General features: G+C 32.4%; 1 non-coding gene across 1 annotated transcript; it reads left to right on the top strand.

Moving 5' to 3' along the window:
• Window positions 1-17342: 17342 nt before the first annotated feature.
• On the top strand, window positions 17343-17449 carry LOC124109587 (U6 spliceosomal RNA). The gene has a single exon (XR_006857029.1). It is a non-coding gene; the product is annotated as a U6 spliceosomal RNA (small nuclear RNA).
• Window positions 17450-18787: the final 1338 nt, after the last annotated feature.

Genomic DNA, 18787 nt, shown 5'->3' with positions numbered 1-18787 from the left:
AGGAGGTATTAAAACAAATTCAGAGTGAATACTGAGTTGGATATAACCAAGTATTAATCGAGAGAGACTTTGGCCAAGGTATGCCACAGGACCAGGGACAGCAGAGAAACTGAGGGCATTCTATGAAGTGAAATAAGCCAGACATAGAAAGACAAGTAAGATCTCACAGAGTAGAGAGTAAAATGGTGGTGGCTATAGGCTGTTGTGGGTAGGTGTTGGTAAGAAGTTGGTCAAAGGAGACAAAGTTACAGTTGGAGATATAAATTCAAGAGATCTATTTCACAGCAAGGTGACTCTAGTTAATGATGATATATTGTATGTGTGAAAAATGTTAAGAGAGGGAATGTTGAATATTCTTACCACAAAAAAGATACTTAAATGAAATCATGCCTATTTTAGTTATCTCATTTAACCACTCGACAGTGTTGTATGTATACAGTAAATATGTGCAATTTTATTTGCCAGTTAAAAATAAATAATTTTTTTGAAAGAAGTAAAAAAGAAAGAAACCTTGAATGTCTACTAAGGAGTGAGTAAAGTGGTGATGTTATGAGGAGTGTGAGCTGAGTAAGAATGGATGGAGATTCTACATCAGGGGAGGAACAGTGAATGCTGGGGGTAGCCATGTATAACTCAGAGATCCTGGTAGGGTAAAATTATTTCATACTGGCCTTTATAAGTAGGGAAAATGTCACTTGCTGGCTTTCAGTTCAGACTCAAATGTACCTTTCTCTTTAGAGAATTTCTTTCTCCTAATATCTTTGAGTAGATAGATTTCAGTCATTAGTATTAAAATTATGAAATTTTAAAAAAGTATTTTAAAAAAAGAGGTATACATTAGGTATAAATTCCATTTCAATGTTATTTGGGGTGAATGAATCTGTTTAGGTTGTAGGCAAGCAATTGGGTTTTGTGTGTGTGTATACATATATATGTGTATATAGATATGCATGTTACATATACACAAAGAAACATGCATATGTATGCATACATACACACATACATATATCAGTAAAAAAATAAACAGACTTGGGAAAGCAGTAGGGTAACATGGAACCCAATGCAATTATTTTTAGTAGTTTCGAGTACCAGATTCAGAATTTATGCAGAGGAAACTTTTAGCTTGAATGAGTTAAAGCTTTTGGATTTGAAAACCTGTCCGTTTCTTAATATAATCAGATATGTGAGTCTCTGTAAACTTTCTTTGCTTTCAAAGGCAAACATAACTAATAATTTCTGTAAAGGTCTTGAATCGTTCCAACATCTGTTCTTGGTTTACTATAAAAACCATGTCTCTGATCTCATGTGTTGAACTACTGTATGTTTGCCACTGTCTATTTCCTGTGAAAAAATACATCGAACAATAATAGCTTTTGTTCCTAATGTTCCAACCACTAAAACAGCTGAACAAATAACATCCATGCTTTCATTTAGAATAATTTATTCCATGTACATGTTTATGCAGAGTCATTTGGCTTATTGGATGTTTCATCATTTAAAAATCAAATCTCAGAATTTTAGACTACTGAAAACTCTGCTCTAATAGTTTCCTCATGCTTATAGTAATTCTCTTAACGGCATTTCCTTCCTAATTCATCATTTTATTTTGTGTATGGTTTGGTATATATGAGTTGAAGTGGTTAAAAATCTCCTTTATTAACAAAGTTAGCGGAAATTTCCATCGGAGGCCACACATTTCGCAAATAACATTTAAAGACTAAATAATTTGGCATTTAAATCATAAAAAGTAACTATGTTTGCTCTTTTGTTGCCTAAAGAAATAATAACTATAGATTAGTAATGATCTAAATTATAATACATTTGTCTGAGCTCAACACACTCCAGATGACTAAATGGTAGGCCAGGCAACACACAGCTAGCCTAACTTCCATTCCGCAAAATATCTTATTACATAAACTTTGCTAGCCAGACATGGAATAAGCTGTGTGCTGATTAAATAAGACAAATACAAACACTTTTTAAAAATCAAGAAAACCATTTACTTAAAAATCAGTTCTAAATCATGTGCAGTGGCAACAGTTTGAAATATTTTTTAACATGCAGAACTCTTCCACTTTTTTTGAAAAAAATTAAGAATTATTATTTAAATCTTGGTGACGACAACATTCCATTGGAAACCAAACCCTGCAGTCAGTCATTCATCTAGCCAGTAGACCCAGTGTCTAATAGACCATCTGGAAAGCTCAGGACACCTAACGTTTTCAGTTTAATTCAGATATTGTAATCTGTGAGTAAAGTGATATCAACTGTCAGTTTTAAGGTTTGAGTTTGGAACAAGGTCAATATTCCATCAGAAAATCAGCTACTTTGAGGAGTAACCACTTTGTTGATTGTAGTATATTCTAATTCAGGATATAATGAGCTGTTAGTTTCTAGGGTTGCTATAACAAAATACCACAAACTGAGTATCTTAGAAGATTTGCAATGTATTATCTCACCATTCCGGAGGTCAGAAGTCTGAAATCAAGGTGTCAGCCAGGCCATAATTATCCAAGGAAAAATGTATTTGAGCTTTCCTAGCTTTAGCAAGTTCCTTGACTTCTAGTAGCAATGACTACTGTCTTCAGGTAGCATTCTCCTGTGTGCATGTCTCACTGCACCCAAAATGTTCCCTTCTCATAAGGACAGAACACATAAAAAATTAGGACTTCATTTTAGCTGAATTGCCTCTGTAGACCTAATCTCCAAATAAGACGAAATTCTACAATACTAGTGGTTAGGTATCTTTTTTGGAGTAGAGGGTTTTTGGGCAGGAGAATTTAACTCATAACAAAATCTTTTTGTGTTGCCAGCCAATTTTCTCATAGGTATGAGATAGGTGTATTTTATGGCTCATTTTTTTCAGCAATGTTACACTTAAAATTTTATATGTTTGTGATTGGTAACATCTAATCAGTGTTTTTTTTTAATAACCTTATATAAAAATGTTATTCACAACTAGAATATTTCATAAAAAATTATGGCTTGGTAACTATTTCACAAATCTAGGTTTGTTTAGCTTGGAAGCTCTCAGAAGATACCACTTATTTCACATCCAAGGGTGTGAATAGAATTCCTTCCACTTACCCTGACTCTCTGCTTGAGTCAAACCCTCAACCATAGTGGTGAGCACAGCTCTGGTTATTTATATCATTGTGACATCAAAAACTCTGATAGCTGCAAACAACAATGTTTGATAGCTTCTCTGAAAGTGTGTGCTTAAGTTAATTTCTTATCTTCTTTATAACTTGTCAGAAGACCAAGAAGGATCTCAAATATTCAACGTGGCTTCATAATATCACATATTCTTTTCCCATTCTTTTCTCTACAATCAAAAGCTGATTTTTATAAATACATTACTAATTTATTTCAAAACAGTCCACCGCAGATAGTTTAACTAATTGATGGCTTATATTCATTTAATTTGAAAATAATTGCTATGTTTACTTGCTACCAATTTCTCTAAATTTTTTCTAATTCTTAACTTTGTTCAGACACACCTTTCTTTAAAACAATAACTTGCTCTATCATGTTCATTTTCAAGAACAATATTTTTTTTAAAAAAAGCTTTTTCATCTTCATGGAGGCATGTGACAAAAATATATATATATTTGCATTATTTAAACATGCTGTGAGACAACTTGCACATTAAGAAAAGATTATGAACACTTAGATATTTAACAGATCCACCATTTCACATGGTTTGTTTTGTATTTAGGTGAGATAAGTTAAGATCTGCACAGCAAAATTCAAATATGTAATTTGTATTGTTCACGAGATTCACCATAAAGTACACTAAAACTCCAAAAGGTGTTTATACTGCATAATTAAAACATTGTACTCTTTGTTGAATACCTTTGGCAACCACTGTTTTATTCACTGAGTTCAACTGTTTTGGATTCCACCTGTAAGAGAGATCATCCCATATTTGCCTTTCTGTACTTGACTTATTTTGCTTAGCTTAATCTCTGCCAGGTTCATTCACATTCCTGCAAGTGACCGAATTTTGTTCCTTTTTAAGGTTGACTAGTAGAACATTTTCTTTATCCACTTGCCTGTCAATGGGCACTAAGGTTTTTCCCATGTCTTCACTATTGTGAGTAATGCTGCACAGAACCTGCAAGTACAGATATCTTTTTGACAAATTTATTTCATTTTGTTTGAATATATGTACTCAGAAGAATTAAAATTCAACATTTTTTCGTGATAAAGACTCTCAATAAATTAAGTGTATATGGAATGTAAGTTAACATAATGAAAATTATATGTGACATACCCACAGTAACATCATACTCAATGGTGAAAAGCTTAAAGCTTTTCTTCTAAGATCAGGAACAGGACAAGAATACCCAATCTCATCACTTTAATTCAATATAGTGCTGGAAGTCTTAGCTTAGCTAGAGCAATCGACAAGAATTTAAAAAAGCATCAAAATCATAAAGGAAGTAAAATAGTTTGTTTGTTAATAACATAATCTTATGTATAGAAAATCCTAAACATGCTATTAAAAAACGGTTAAGGATAATAAAGGTACTCAGTGAAATTATAGGATATGAAGTTAACATTAAAAATGTGTTATGTTTTTATCCACTAGTAACATACCATCTGAAAAATAAATTAATAAAATATCCCAGTTATGATGCCATCAAAAAGTAAAATAAGTTGGGTGCATTCGCATAGGCCTGTAATTTCAGAGGCTTGGGAGGCTGAGGCAAGAGGATTGCAAGTTCAAAGCCATCTGCAGCAACTTAGGGAGATCCTGTCTCTAAAAGTAAGTCAGGGGTTGGGGATGTGGCTTAGTGATTAAGCCCCCCTGGGTTCATTCCCTAATACCAAAGTAAAATAAAATATTTAGGAATAAATTTAACAAAGGGGATGAAAGCTCTATACAATAAGTACCATAAAATATTGATGAAAGAAATTAAAGCAGATACAAATTAATGGATAGATCCTGTATTCATGGATTGGAAGAATTAATATTGTTGAAATGTTTATACTATCCTAAGGGGTCTTCAGATTCAATGCAATCCCTATCAAAATTCTAATATATTTTTTTATGTTAATAAGAAAACAATACTAAAATTTTATGGAGCCATAAAAGATATTGAATAGACAAAGTGATCTTGAATGAAAAGAACAAAACTAGATGGACAAAATTAAATGTAATAAAATACAGTAGGACACTGTGCTCTTCTGTAAGGTATGTCAGCATTCCATATGTAAAACAATCAGTCTTTAAAGTGCTTGTGAGTGCAATCTGATATTTTCTTTTCTTTTTCCAGCTTATGCATTTAATTTTCTTTTAGATTGTGGTAGTTCCCCCTAATCTATGGAGCATATGTTCCAATGACAGAAACTGTGGGTTGTACTGAACCTTTTGCATACTATGTTTTTTCCTGTATGTACACAACTGTGATAAGCTTACTTCACGGTTCTAACACCGTAAGAAATTAATAGCAATAATAAAATAAAGCAATTAATTTAACAATATAAGTTATATGAACGTGGTTTCTTTTTTTCTCTCTCTCTCTCTCTCTCTCTCAAATGATCTTATAGTTCTTTCAGCTTTAGCTGCACCCCCCAGCCTTTTTTATCTTTTAATTTGAGGCAGGGTCTCACTAAGTTGCATAGGGCCTTGCTAAATTTCTGAGGCTGGATTTGAACTTGTGATCCTTCTGCCTGGGCTTCCTGATCTGCTGAGATTACATGTGTGCACTACCATACCTGGTGAGGCTATTCTTAAGTGTTACGTGAACCCAAGAACTGTGATACTGCCACCATTAGTCTGATGACCAAGACAGCTATGAAGTGACTAACTGGATACACTGTAAGTAATGGATATGCTGAAGGGATGATTCATATCCTGGGTGGGATGGTGTGTGACAGAGAGGGATTTCATTGGGATGCTCAGAATGGTCTGCATTTTAAAACATATGAATTGTTTCTTGCTTGAATTTTCCATTTCATATTTGACCATGGGTAACTGAAAATTGAAAAGCAAAATTGCAGGTAAGGGGAACTACTGTATTTTGATTTCTTAAAAATTCTAGCCATGATTTATTAATGATATTTTATAAATCACCACTGAGTAACTATTCATGGATTGAAAACTACACGATTGCATTAAATGCACTGAGAATGTTGGATTTGGTGACATGTTATACACACACACATGCACACACACACACTCTCTATGTTAAAGATACTGCTGTTTACCTGGTACTCTACTGGCCAGGAATGCACATTTGCTATTGTGCCTCATTACTTCTGCAACATAGTTCAGCATGGTTCTAGATTAATATTGCTTTCCTAGTGAGAAATGTCCCCTTTGTGGAATAATGCTTTCTATCTATGATCCTCAAAAGCATCTTAGAGAAGGGCTGAAATTCAACTTCTCCATATTTTTCTCTCGACCATATTTCATTTCATTGACTCAAGAAATATTCATGGAACACTTCGTATATGCAGGATGCTATGCTAAGCATTGACATTTCATCAGCAAGTCAATGCAGACTTGAGCTGTACACTCACTGAGATTATAATTAGGTGAGGGAAATTAAAATATGTATTTACATTAAATAATGTAGAATTGTAGCATTTCATGGCATGGATAACAGAGATACTCTGGCTTCCAAAATTCCTCTCCCTGCTGTTTTCCCCTCCTCCCACCTTCCTTTTCCCACTATATGTTCTCTGTGTTAAAGTACCACAAGTGTACTGCCTACCACAGCCCCCCTCAAAACAAAAAGGAAAAAAAAATCTTTAATGTTGATCCCACAATATATACAGGCACACAGATAACATATTACATTGTCTTTTGGTAGGGGGTAAGGTAGGAATGTAGGAATATTGGAAGAATGGAAGGAAGGAAGGAAGGAAGGAAGGAAGGAAGGAAGGAAGGAAGAAAAATTCTGACTTATTCCCTGCAAACTCATTTCCAAATACAGACTTTCAATATAATTCATTTGAATTTGAGGATTTCCTGCAATGCCATTTGACAAAGCAAAAGAACAGCCCCACGATTTTCATAAAATCAATTTACTTTGATACATGAATTTTGTCATGGAGGGCAGAGATCTGCACCTTTACTTTTCCTGAGGCAGGTAGAGCCATGCAGATTCATAGGACAAAACAAATTTGCAACCTTTGTTCTTTCATTTGAACTGATTATTCCTTATCAAAATAGATTCTCTTTAAGTTTCACTCAGGCTTCCAGTCAGGGATGGTTTTCCTGAACAGTATTGGCAGGAGGCTTTGACTTTCATTTGGATTTTCAGCTTTAGTGTCAGGTTGAGTACGGAGTTGATTAAATTATTCTATTTCATTTCTAAGATACCATTTTTAAATGTCAAATCATTGCTAGATGCTAGACCTTTCATTGTATTTTAAAAGTGTATTTCAGCCTGCTTTTAAAGAAAAAAAACTCCCTAAAATATTGAATCAATAAGGTCTAAATGATGGACGTTTATGCAGTTGCATCAGTTGTCTGAAAATAAAACCTATGATACAGATGTCTCTTGCAAGCTGTGAACTAGTGGGAAAAGGAAGGGAGGAGGAGGAGGAAACAGTAGTTACCATTTTATTTTTTTCAGCAGGTGCCATGTGAATATCACCAGTAATTCTGATTTGCAGTGGTAATGTCTTCAGAATGAGTTCTTATGAGGAAAAGTGCATTAGTGTTAGAGGCATAGATATTTTGTAAAAACTCAAAGTTAGCCTAGTATCACATTTAATATATTGCTCTGAAGAGAGCACCTTGCCTAAATGGAAATACAATCCACTGTATATTTTATTTCACATATATGTTTTTCAAATCAGTCAACAGTTTGATTACAGAGTTTCTTCTTTCCTTTAATTCATAAATTGTCTCAAAAATTAGAAAATGTAAGATTAGGAGTTAAAACAAGACGTTTAGTTAAACATTTATCTATGAATCACATAAAATCACCAAATAAAAGCAAACGAAGCATTATATTGTTCTGTGTAAAAACATATACATATAAAAGCATATGATGTTAAGCCACTTAGCAGTATGCCTAAGTATTACTTGTAAGAACACAGGATCGAATAAGGTTTTAGGGCTGTAAGTTAAGGGTTTGGAGTAATATAACTGCTATTGGATAATAGTGACATGCTCTTGGGTAGATTATTTAGCTTCTCCAGGCCTAAGTGTCTTCAATTTTAAAGTGTACATAAAAATGGAAGAATTCATTGCAAAAATAAAAAGGCACTTAATTAAATAATTTACTTAGAGTACCTTACCTGATTATCAAAAAATAATAGTTCTTTTCCTCGTTATTTTGAGATTGTTCAGAATTCACTTCTGAATCAAACCCAAGTGTGGAAGGTCAGAAGAAGAATTATACACAGTACTAATTATCACTGTCCATTCTCAAAGTTCTGTTGTTTGTGAAAATAGAATTTTCCCCCTTATGCTCTTACCCAAGGGCTCTAAAAAATCTAATATGTCTCTTATTCCTGTAGCCACTTCCATCTCCCCAGGGCCAGTGCTACTCAGTGCCCTCCAGGAATGATGTATTGCTTGAAGTTACATTTCAGCAAGTTCTTATAACATTTCTTCTGACTGCTCTGCTTCCTGTGACTTCAGCTTGCTACCCAGAATCTTATTAGATATTCTTCTATCATCAATTTTCTTCATGAATCTAGCTCAATGGATCTACTTTATATCAAGTAATGTTTAAATACTAGAGGACTGATTGTGTTACAAGATTCATTAATCTTGCCATTTGATATGAATAAATGGCTCTAAGGTATTATTATTATTTTTTTGTTTGGTAGGGCTTTTTTTTTCTTTAAAAATCTCAGCATTATTCTGGATTTGGAGAGCTACAGATTACCTAGTGGTAGTGGAATAAATCTTTAGAACTTAATGGTACTGACTCATTGGAGTCAATATTAAAAGTTATTTAAATATCTGAGTAATATTACTGGTAAGTCCAGCTCTTACTTAAAATTGAGAATTATTTAGTGCTATATTTAAAACTAACTTGGTACAAAGAATCATCGACCACTTACTATGGACTGAATTGGGTCCCACTCTTCAATCAAACTTATATTATAGCCCTAACTCCTAATGAGACTGCATTTGGAGATAGCACTTTTAGAAAGTAGTTAAGATGCAAAGAGGTCATACAAGTGAGGGTCTAATGATAGGGCTAGTGGGATCATTCAAGAAGAAAAGCTCAAGATCTCTTTATCACTCCTTGCCATGTGAACAAAGAGAAGGCGGCCATCTGCAAATCAAGAATAGAGTCCTCACTAGAGGTATAACCCTGATGGAAACTTGGTTTTAGGAAAGATTCATCCTTCACAACTGGGAGAAAATGCATTTCCCTTTTCTAAACCATTCAATCTTTAATATTATGATAGGGTTTGCCAAACTGAATGGTATACCCCTTTCAAATTTTTTGAGTTCCAAGGAACTTGCTTGTCTTCTTGATTTCCTGTATCTAGCAGCATATTATTCAAGCATTTGGTGCTTAAATTGTGGAATTTGTTTTTAATATATACTTCTACTTAAGAAAAATCTCAGTCATGGAGATTCTTATTCTGTTCTTTATGACCCATTACACTTTAGGATTACAATAGCCTCATATATACTGTTATGTATCATCTGTGGCAAGATAAACTAGCTTAAAGTTTAGAAAAGATATACATAATTGTTTCCAAATTGTAAAAATGAATGCTGTAGTAAAAGTTTAAACTGTAGAAATATTCATAATTTGTAATTTGGTAATCTCATTTGGGACCTTTATTGAAAAAAAACAGCAAAACATAATAAATATTCCATTTAAAAAGTTTGTTCCAATGTTACTAGTATTATTGAAGAAGTGAAACCAAACAAAGTACTGTATAATTAGAGAAAACTGGACAAAATCATGGGGAAAAAGAAAAAACTAAAGGATTGATTTTCCTGTGATTAGATTAGAGGTATTTTTTTCATGTTCTCTGTTTTACCTGATATCATCCAAATGTTTTCGCAGTAAAGTTTATACGCGTACAATATGTGTATATATTTCTTGCACCATTTTTTAGGAAACTAAATAATCATTGCCTAAATAAATTCAATGGTGTCATCATTTATACATATGGTAACTACAATTTAGTTCTAAAAATAAGCCCTGATATATAAATGTTTATCTTTTGTAAAGTTTTAGTTTAAAATACCTGGCATCTCTAAAAATAGTGAGGGTTAGAAATGACCAAAATGATTAAGGAACTTTAAATTTATTCTCATGCTAGAATTGAGCAAATATATCTTCAAAGTAATAGAATACAGTTGACTCTGCATGACTGATTGCATCTTCATCCTGTCGCTATAAGATGTAAACACTATGAAGACTGTAATGATATAAAATGTCTGAGAAATCCACAGCAACAACAAAACCACTGCTATGTTACACTTTTCATAAAATCTTAAATTATCATATCAACATAAATATTAATGAAATGTGAATACAAAGTTAAAATTAACTAATGAAATACAGTTGTCCCTTTTCATCCACAGATTACCACAATAATAAGAAATGAATATTAGTATTTTCATCAAATAATAAAAAGATTTGTTTTCAAAGACTGCTGTATTGAAATAAGCCATTCTGAGATTTGCTCAAAAGTAGTCATGTTGGACTTATGTATAAATTGAGCACAAGTTTTTGTATTCTCATTACTTAGTAAAAGAACATTTCCATGACTTTTATTTAGTTGAATGTAGACAAGGTCAACATCAGATCTCTTCTACTGAGACATAGTACTAGTGTCACTGAAGTAAAAGAAAAATAAATATTTTTGCACATTGTATGTTTAATATTACTAAAACTTAAAAATTAAATTGATGACCGATTTGCTGAACTACTTTTTGGGTACTGAGATTTTCTTTATACACACACACACACACACACATTTATATATATATATATATATATATATATATATATATATATATATATATATAGAGAGAGAGAGAGAGAGAGAGAGAGAGAGAGAGATTAGAGATATATTAGAGATGCCAGGTATATATATATATATATATATATAATATTGATAATCTCAACAGAAACTCCATATGCATATTTTTCACTTTGTATGAGTGCAAAGAATTTGCACAAAGACCAGGTATTTATCTAAAGCACAAATCTCACTTTATATTCAGAACACATAAATTGAGGTGAAATGATATTTGGAATAGTGTTGAGAATAGATAACAAAAGTTTGTAAATTGGTAATAATCATGTTTCCATAATGTGACTTTGAGGCATGGCTTGAGAACTGGATCAAAGTTAAAAAGGGAAGTCTCACTCAACCAAACCTACCTTAAATTCGTATATACTCAAAGGACCAAAAATTTAAACTATCCTATAATTTCTTGATTTTTATTTTTAAATTAATAAATAAATCAGTCTATAATCTCAGTTTTTGAGATAGTTGTGTTTGCTGATTGTTTTATATATAGCATCTCACCTAACCCTCCCAAAAGTCATAAAAGAAGATTGTAGTCTCATTTGATATGTAATGAAAATGAAGCTTTGAGGAAATACACAACGTATTCAAGATTAATCTCTTAATAAATTATAGTGTCAGCATTGGCTTTCCATTGTGATACACTGTAGAGTCCATTCTTTGTGGGACTGTTTTTCTATATAGCAGAATATATGTCTAGGAGTCTAGACATACAAAACATTCCAAGTATAGAATAACATGTGCATGCCGGCATGCACGTGTGTGTTTGATGTTCTTTTTTTATGAAGAATATATAGAGATTTTTATACCAACAAAATGAAAATATCCAAAGGATTTTATTATCCATATGAAAAATACACTAATAAATTTAAACTATTGCAGCCCCATGACTTAATTGGGTATTTTATTCTTCTATTGCAAAGTTGAGATAATTGATTTTCTAATTACACCCATTACATGTTCCACTTCTCACATCCATTCATTGCTTATGACATTTAAAATCTAAGGAGAACGAAGAGAATAAAGTATTGGAGGAAAAATAGGTGCTCTGCTCTACTCGATTTGTTATGTGTACTATCTTTACATTTTCTTTTGTCTTATCATATACAAATAGGCTTGTAGGGGAAAATACCAACACATGTTTTTCCTTAATTTTTTTGTTTTTATTTCATCATGCTCCCTTTTCCAAAATTTCCTATCTGTCTAAAATATTACTTTCTACTTAGCTTTCCAGAAATTTATAAGTCCAAAGGCCCACAATGTGGCACCAAAATGTGAGGTCATTAAAAAATATTTGCATTTAGCAATGCATGTGGTTTGTAAATCATTAAATAGACATGAGTTCAGTAGTAAGAATTCTTCCTAACAGAAATATATGGGAAACATGTGACCCATAGTTACTACCTACTTATTTCCCAATGGATTTTATATAGCATAATATAGCATAGGAATTCTTCCTTGCATAGTGAATGGTTATATAAGCTTCTCAGTAACAATACACTGGAAAAAAGTTATTGGTTCTCACTTGAGATTATAGAGGTGTGCCATTGAAAATATCTTTTTTTTTAATGATCTTGATCACACCAAAGCACAGTAGAGTCACATTTTAAGAAAATAATTAGAATATTCTAAAAATTCAATGCATGACATTTAAAACTGAATGGTTATTCAAAATAACAAAGTTTTGGTATTTTGTAAACAAGAACATTTTCTGATTTAATCATGGGCAAATTTTTCTTATTTCTCTAAAGAGTTAAATATCATTTCTTTATGAAGGATGGGATTATTAATGTTTTTGATAATACTGACCTAAAAAAATGAACACAGATTAATCATTTGCTTGAAATGTGGTATTTTAAATTCTTAAGCAATTATCAATAATAGATAATTTAAAGAGCTGTGCCTTTAGGAACAACAATTTTTAAACCTTTCCATATTTTTCTTTCTTTGGAAAAAGAAGTATGCTCTTATGGAATGTATAAATTTATTACACATTTTCAAACCTTAAAACCAAATGTTTTACCAATAGCAAGCCTTCTCTCTGGGGTTAATTGCAGTCCCTGAAACTTATTACTTGTGATTTTGTCGCCAATGGAGAAATATAGAATGTTGTATAAGTTAAGATCTTTGGTTATGACTGTGGGAAATTTCTCCATGATGAACAGGATTTGGGGATGGCAGTCAAATATAAACCTGACTGTTTTCTTCTAAAATTGAAAAAAAAAATTCAATATGTGCTGAATTTGTCCTTCAGGTTTGTTTATCTCAGAGACTGCACATTCTAAACAATATGGGAATTGTAGTAATTTTAGAACCAGTGTAGATAAATTTACAAGTTAAATCACAATGTTTACAAAAGGATATATAGAGCAGTGTATCTTACCTATACCAGATGCTGGTAATCTGGACAGTGGGCTATTAATTACAGTGGGCAGTTTTTGGCCTTTTTCATATTGATTCAATTTTGCTAAATTCTCTTTCTAAGTTTCTTTCTTTCTTTTTCTTCCTTACTTTCTTTTCTTTTTTTTTTCTTTTGGTAGCATTGGCCTATAATATCTGGTCAATATAAACATTTAGTAACTATTCATTTTCCTTTTAATTTCCAAGTAGATTATCTATTTGAAAACATCAAATACATATCCCACCATTGCCCCATATACAGCAAGCCAACATAGTCTTCTAAGATAAATGTACTCTTGCCCATAATGGAATAGTGAATTTTATACTCCTTTTTATTATATTAATATAAAAGCTTTACTTAGGTACAAGGTTATATGACATTAAACCTGTATGTAAACTGTTACTATTACTTAACAGTTTTATACAGGATAGAAAAGATCTGGATTAGGTAATTGCAAATAAATTATTATTGGCACATAAATAACAAGGGGAACAACTGATAACTCATTAGTTAAACTTGTCAAATAATTACAGAATAATTGCAGCTCTCATCAGCAACTGTTATAAGCTGACGAAATTTGTTTCAATAGAACATGTATAAATTTGCACTTCGTTGAAACATCTGCAAACTGTGGTAAACACTTTTAGTGCATAGGGCTAGAGGCATTTTTGAAGTGACTTTGAAAATGTTCAAGCCAGTAGTTCTTTTACTTCACATTTTGTTTACTACAAACTTTTCCTTTTTGATTCTTCTCTCCTTTTCCTCTTTCTCTTCTCCTTATTTTTCCTCTTACTTTTCCAATCTATTTTTATAAGAATTTTAAACACAGTACATGTGGTTCACATCTTTAAACTCTGAACCTAAAGCTCTTATATATTTGAATGTAGTTTTTATAATGCAATAGATTTTATACTTATGTAGTAAAAATGAATTCCCAAACCAAATCCAAATATGTAATGATGTTTTCTATTTGGACATTTCTCTCATCTAAGATTCAGACATTCATTGACAAATATTTGTTGAACACAAGCTATACACAAAATACATGAGCTGTAGAATTGAAAAAGAGATCAATTTGTATCCAGCATTAATTTAATTAGATGGACTGTGTTCAAACTCCAAGTGATTTAGTTAAATTTTTCATAGTTCTAGGTTATACTACTCGCATAGCTAATACTTTATAATTGGATTAAGAATGCACAGGAAGAATAGAGATTTGGAATAGAAACCAACCTTGAAACCTGCCTTTTCCTTAAACTCCTTAGGTAATCCCTGGCAAAATTTTCTTGGCTCTAAACTCTGAACAAATTATTCTTTCTTCCATCTCAACTTCTACCATGTGAGTTAAGGTGCTACTATCTTTTATCCAGATGCTACCTCACAGCCTCCTTAACACAGTAGCTTCTGCCTCAGCCTCTGCCCTTACACTCCATTAAGCACAAAGTCAGAGTAATTTTTCAAACAAACACACAAGCCAGATTACACTGCAAACTTAAATCTCTCCAGAGGTTAATGCACTGACAGTGAATGCTGAGCTCTCTACCTATGAGGCTGCTATCTAATCTTCCAAATTCACATTATTGAACTCAAATTCAGCTTCACTGGTCTTTTCTTTTGCTTGTGCAAATCCAATTATTTTACAATTTAACCTCTATAAATTTTCATTTTTATCTGTCTAAATGATATTTCACTAACTCCCTGTGCATATGATTTCCTACCTGAAGTCAACTTCATAGCTCTAGACTTAAGTTCTGTCTCATCAGAGAACTCTCTCTTTACCACACAGTCTATGATCATTCTTCATAAACTTAACAAATATTTATTGAATACCTGTGAACTGAGTCCTGGCCAGTTAATCTATACCATATCACTAAGCTATTAATTCCTTCATATGTAAGATAATTGTTATTTATCTCATCTATGTATTTATTTAGTTATTTATTCTGTCATTTCACAAGTTTTAACATCCAAGAGGCAAATTTTTGTTGGTCTTATCCATAGATATGTCTACAGGGCTAAACATAGGGTCTGGCATTTTATAAGCACTTAACAAATATTTTAAATAAATGAATGATTTCACAATATTTTTTGAGAGTCACTATGTGTCAATCATTCAGAGTTGCTTATCACACAGTTCTTGCCATCAAGATTGAAGGCAAGCAAATAAAAAAGAAATTATTCATTCAACAAATATTTTTTAAACATCAAATAAGCATCCACTACTGTCCTATGTGAGATACTAGCTGAGAAGTTATGAATAAAACATAACTTCAGTCACAAGGAATTGATATCAAGGATAAAAAATTTAACTTTTACGGGTATGCACTTAAAATGGGTAAGAGAGTAAATTTTATTTTATGTGTTTTTTGACAAAATTAAAATATTAAAAGATTTGTTACATTTAATTATATTTGAGGCACATTCGTTGATAAATACAAGTGTCTATGAAATTGCCTAATAGAAAGATTTGAAAAGAAAGAGAATAGAAACAGTGGAAATTTATTGTTTCACTGTTCTGGAAAACAGAAGTTCAAAGGAGAGTTTTGGTGAAAAAGTGACCTTTATACTGAGAAATGAAAGACATGAATTGCCTGATTTAAGACAAGCATAAAAGTTCTAGGCATAGTTTCAGACTTTTAAAAATGGAGTGAGAGCAAAGGGCACATTAGAAGACTAAGATGAGTCTGAAGGAGTCACTAGTGATGGGATTGCATGATGCTGCAGGGTGGGGGATTCTGAAGACACAGTAAATTTAATTTGGGGTTTGAAAGGATTTTCTGAAGGAAAAGTTACAAAATCTGAGTTGAGCACTGAGTGTGATTAGGGAAGGTGAAGAAAATTTACTTCATACTATCCCTGCCAATCCTCTGGAAGAAAAACATGCTTTTAAAAGTGTTTCAAAAATGGAGTTTAGCTGGAAGAAAAAACAAGGAAGGGAATTACTGTCAGAGAGAATCAATGGAATAAATACAGGGCTTTTAAAAAATCTAATAGTACATATTTCCTTCTTTCACTTAAATGAAAATAGCAATGAAAAACATGATGGACATATAATCATCAAATAAGATGGTGTGTGTATCAGCTGACAATGTCTATCATAATCACAAACTGGATGGCTCAATCAGTGGAAATTTATCATTTTACTCTTCTGGAAAACACAAGTCCAAACTTCCAGGGTTGTTTCCGTCTGAGCATTGTAATGAGAGAAAATGTTCCAGCACGCTCCTTGGCGTGTAGGTTGACATTGTCTTCTTGTGTCTCTTCATATCATCAATTTTTATGTGTACAAGTTTCCCCTTCTTATAAGGACCCAAGACTTATTGGACAAGGTCCTACCTTAATGATCTTACTTTAAATTTATGAATCTTCTTAAAGATCCTGTCTTCAAATAATATTTCATTCTAGAGGAGGAGCATGGGAGGATTAGATGAACTCTAGATAGGGCAAAGGGGTGGGAGGGGAAAGAAGGGGGTATGGGGGCAAAAAAGATGATGGAATGAGATGGATATCTTTACCCTAAGTACATGTATGAAGACACTAATGGTGTGAATGTATTTTGAGATATGAAAAATCGTGCTCTATATGTGTAATATGAATTGTAATGCATTCTGCTATCATATATAACAAATTAGAATAAAAAAACTTAAAATAAAAAAATAGTAAAAAAAAATAAGATTGCATTATAAGTTACTGGGAATTGGGATTTCAATATATAAATTACAGGGGAATACAGTGAGCTCATAACAGTTTGTCGAAGTGTTTTTGTGAACAGTAAACTATCAAAAACAAATTAGCATCCACTATACTACATATTCCACTGGGTAACTGCAAGGATCCAAAGGTATTGCTTATGAATACATGATTTCAAGGAGAAATGTATTTTTAAGACACTTATGAATGTGAAAATACATTCATAGGTATGGATTAAGTTTATTAAATGTTTTCAAAAGCCATTGATCAGGTGCTCACTTTGGCAGCACATATACTAAAGTTGGAATAATACAGAGAAGATTAGCATGACCCCTGAGCAAGGATGACATGCAAATTCGTGAAGCATTCCATATTTTTTAGCACAAGAATTAAAATCAAGAATCAATAAAGGCTTCTTCTCAGCAAAAGGAACAATCAGTAAAGTGAATAGAGAGCCTACAGAATGGGAGCAAATTTCTAGTACACACATATGAGAGCACTAACCTCTAGGTATTTAAAGAACTAAAAAATCTTAACAATCAAAACAAAAAACCCAAATAAGCCAATCAATAAATGAGCCAAATAATGAACATACACTTCTCATAAGATAATAAACAATCAATCAACAAATATATGAAAAAATGCTCAACATCTCTAGCAATTATAGAAATGCAAATCAAAAGTACTCTAAGATTTCATCTCACTCTAGTCAGAATGGCAGCTATTAAGAATACAAACAACAATAAGTGTTGGTGGGGATGTGAGGAGAAGGGAACACTCATACATTGCTGGTGGGATTGCAAATTGTTGCAGTCAATAGGGAAAGCAGTATGGAGATTCCTCAGAAAACTTGGAATGGAACCACCATTTGACCCAGTTATTCCACTCCTTAGGGACACAACCACATCAGTGTTTATGGTAGCACAATTCACAATAGCTAAATTGTGGAACCAACCTAGATGCCCTTCAGTAGATGAATGGATAAAGAAAATGTGGTATGTATACACAATGGAATATTACTCAGCATTAAAAGAGAATAAAATCATGATATTTGCAGGTAATGAATGGAGTTGGAAAATATAATGCTAATTGAAAAAAAAAAGATCAAAAAATCAAATGCCAAATGTCTCCTCTGATACAAGGATGCTGAATCATAATGGGGATGGGGGACAGAGCATGGGTGGAATAGAGGAACTTAAGATAGGGCAAAAGGGAGGAGGGGGAGGGGAAGGCATGGGGGTAAGAAAGATGGTGAAATTAGACGGACATCATTACCCTAAATACATGTATGAAAACATGAATGGTGTGACTTTACTTTGTGTACAACCAGAGACATGAGAAATTGTGCTCTATTTGTGTATTATAAATTGAATTGCATTCTGCTGTCACATATATCAAACTAAAATAAATAAAATTTAAAAAGAGAAAAAAAAAACATTGATTAGGTAGTAAGAAACATTTATGGCTCTTGCCTAAATTTCAAAAAAAGAAATTGTGTAATTAAAAGAGATGGCAAAAAGAAGACTCATATTTTAGTATAGGCTAAATATGTTTTATTTGAAATGTTTGAGAACATAAATATGTCAGATGGTTTTGGATTTAGGAAATTCACACAAACATTATGAGATGTCATGGAGATGACACCCAAGTTAAAATATGAAATTCATTTGTGTTTCACATGTCTTAAACACATAACCTGAAGATATTTTATACAAC

The sequence above is a fragment of the Marmota monax genome, unplaced genomic scaffold (assembly GCF_021218885.2).
Source record: "Marmota monax isolate L192 unplaced genomic scaffold, Marmota_monax_Labrador192_F-V1.1 WCK01_AAM20220418_F8-fsc00115, whole genome shotgun sequence".
NCBI classification, from domain to species: domain Eukaryota; kingdom Metazoa; phylum Chordata; class Mammalia; order Rodentia; family Sciuridae; genus Marmota; species Marmota monax.
This window is presented reverse-complemented; position numbering and strand designations above follow the sequence as displayed.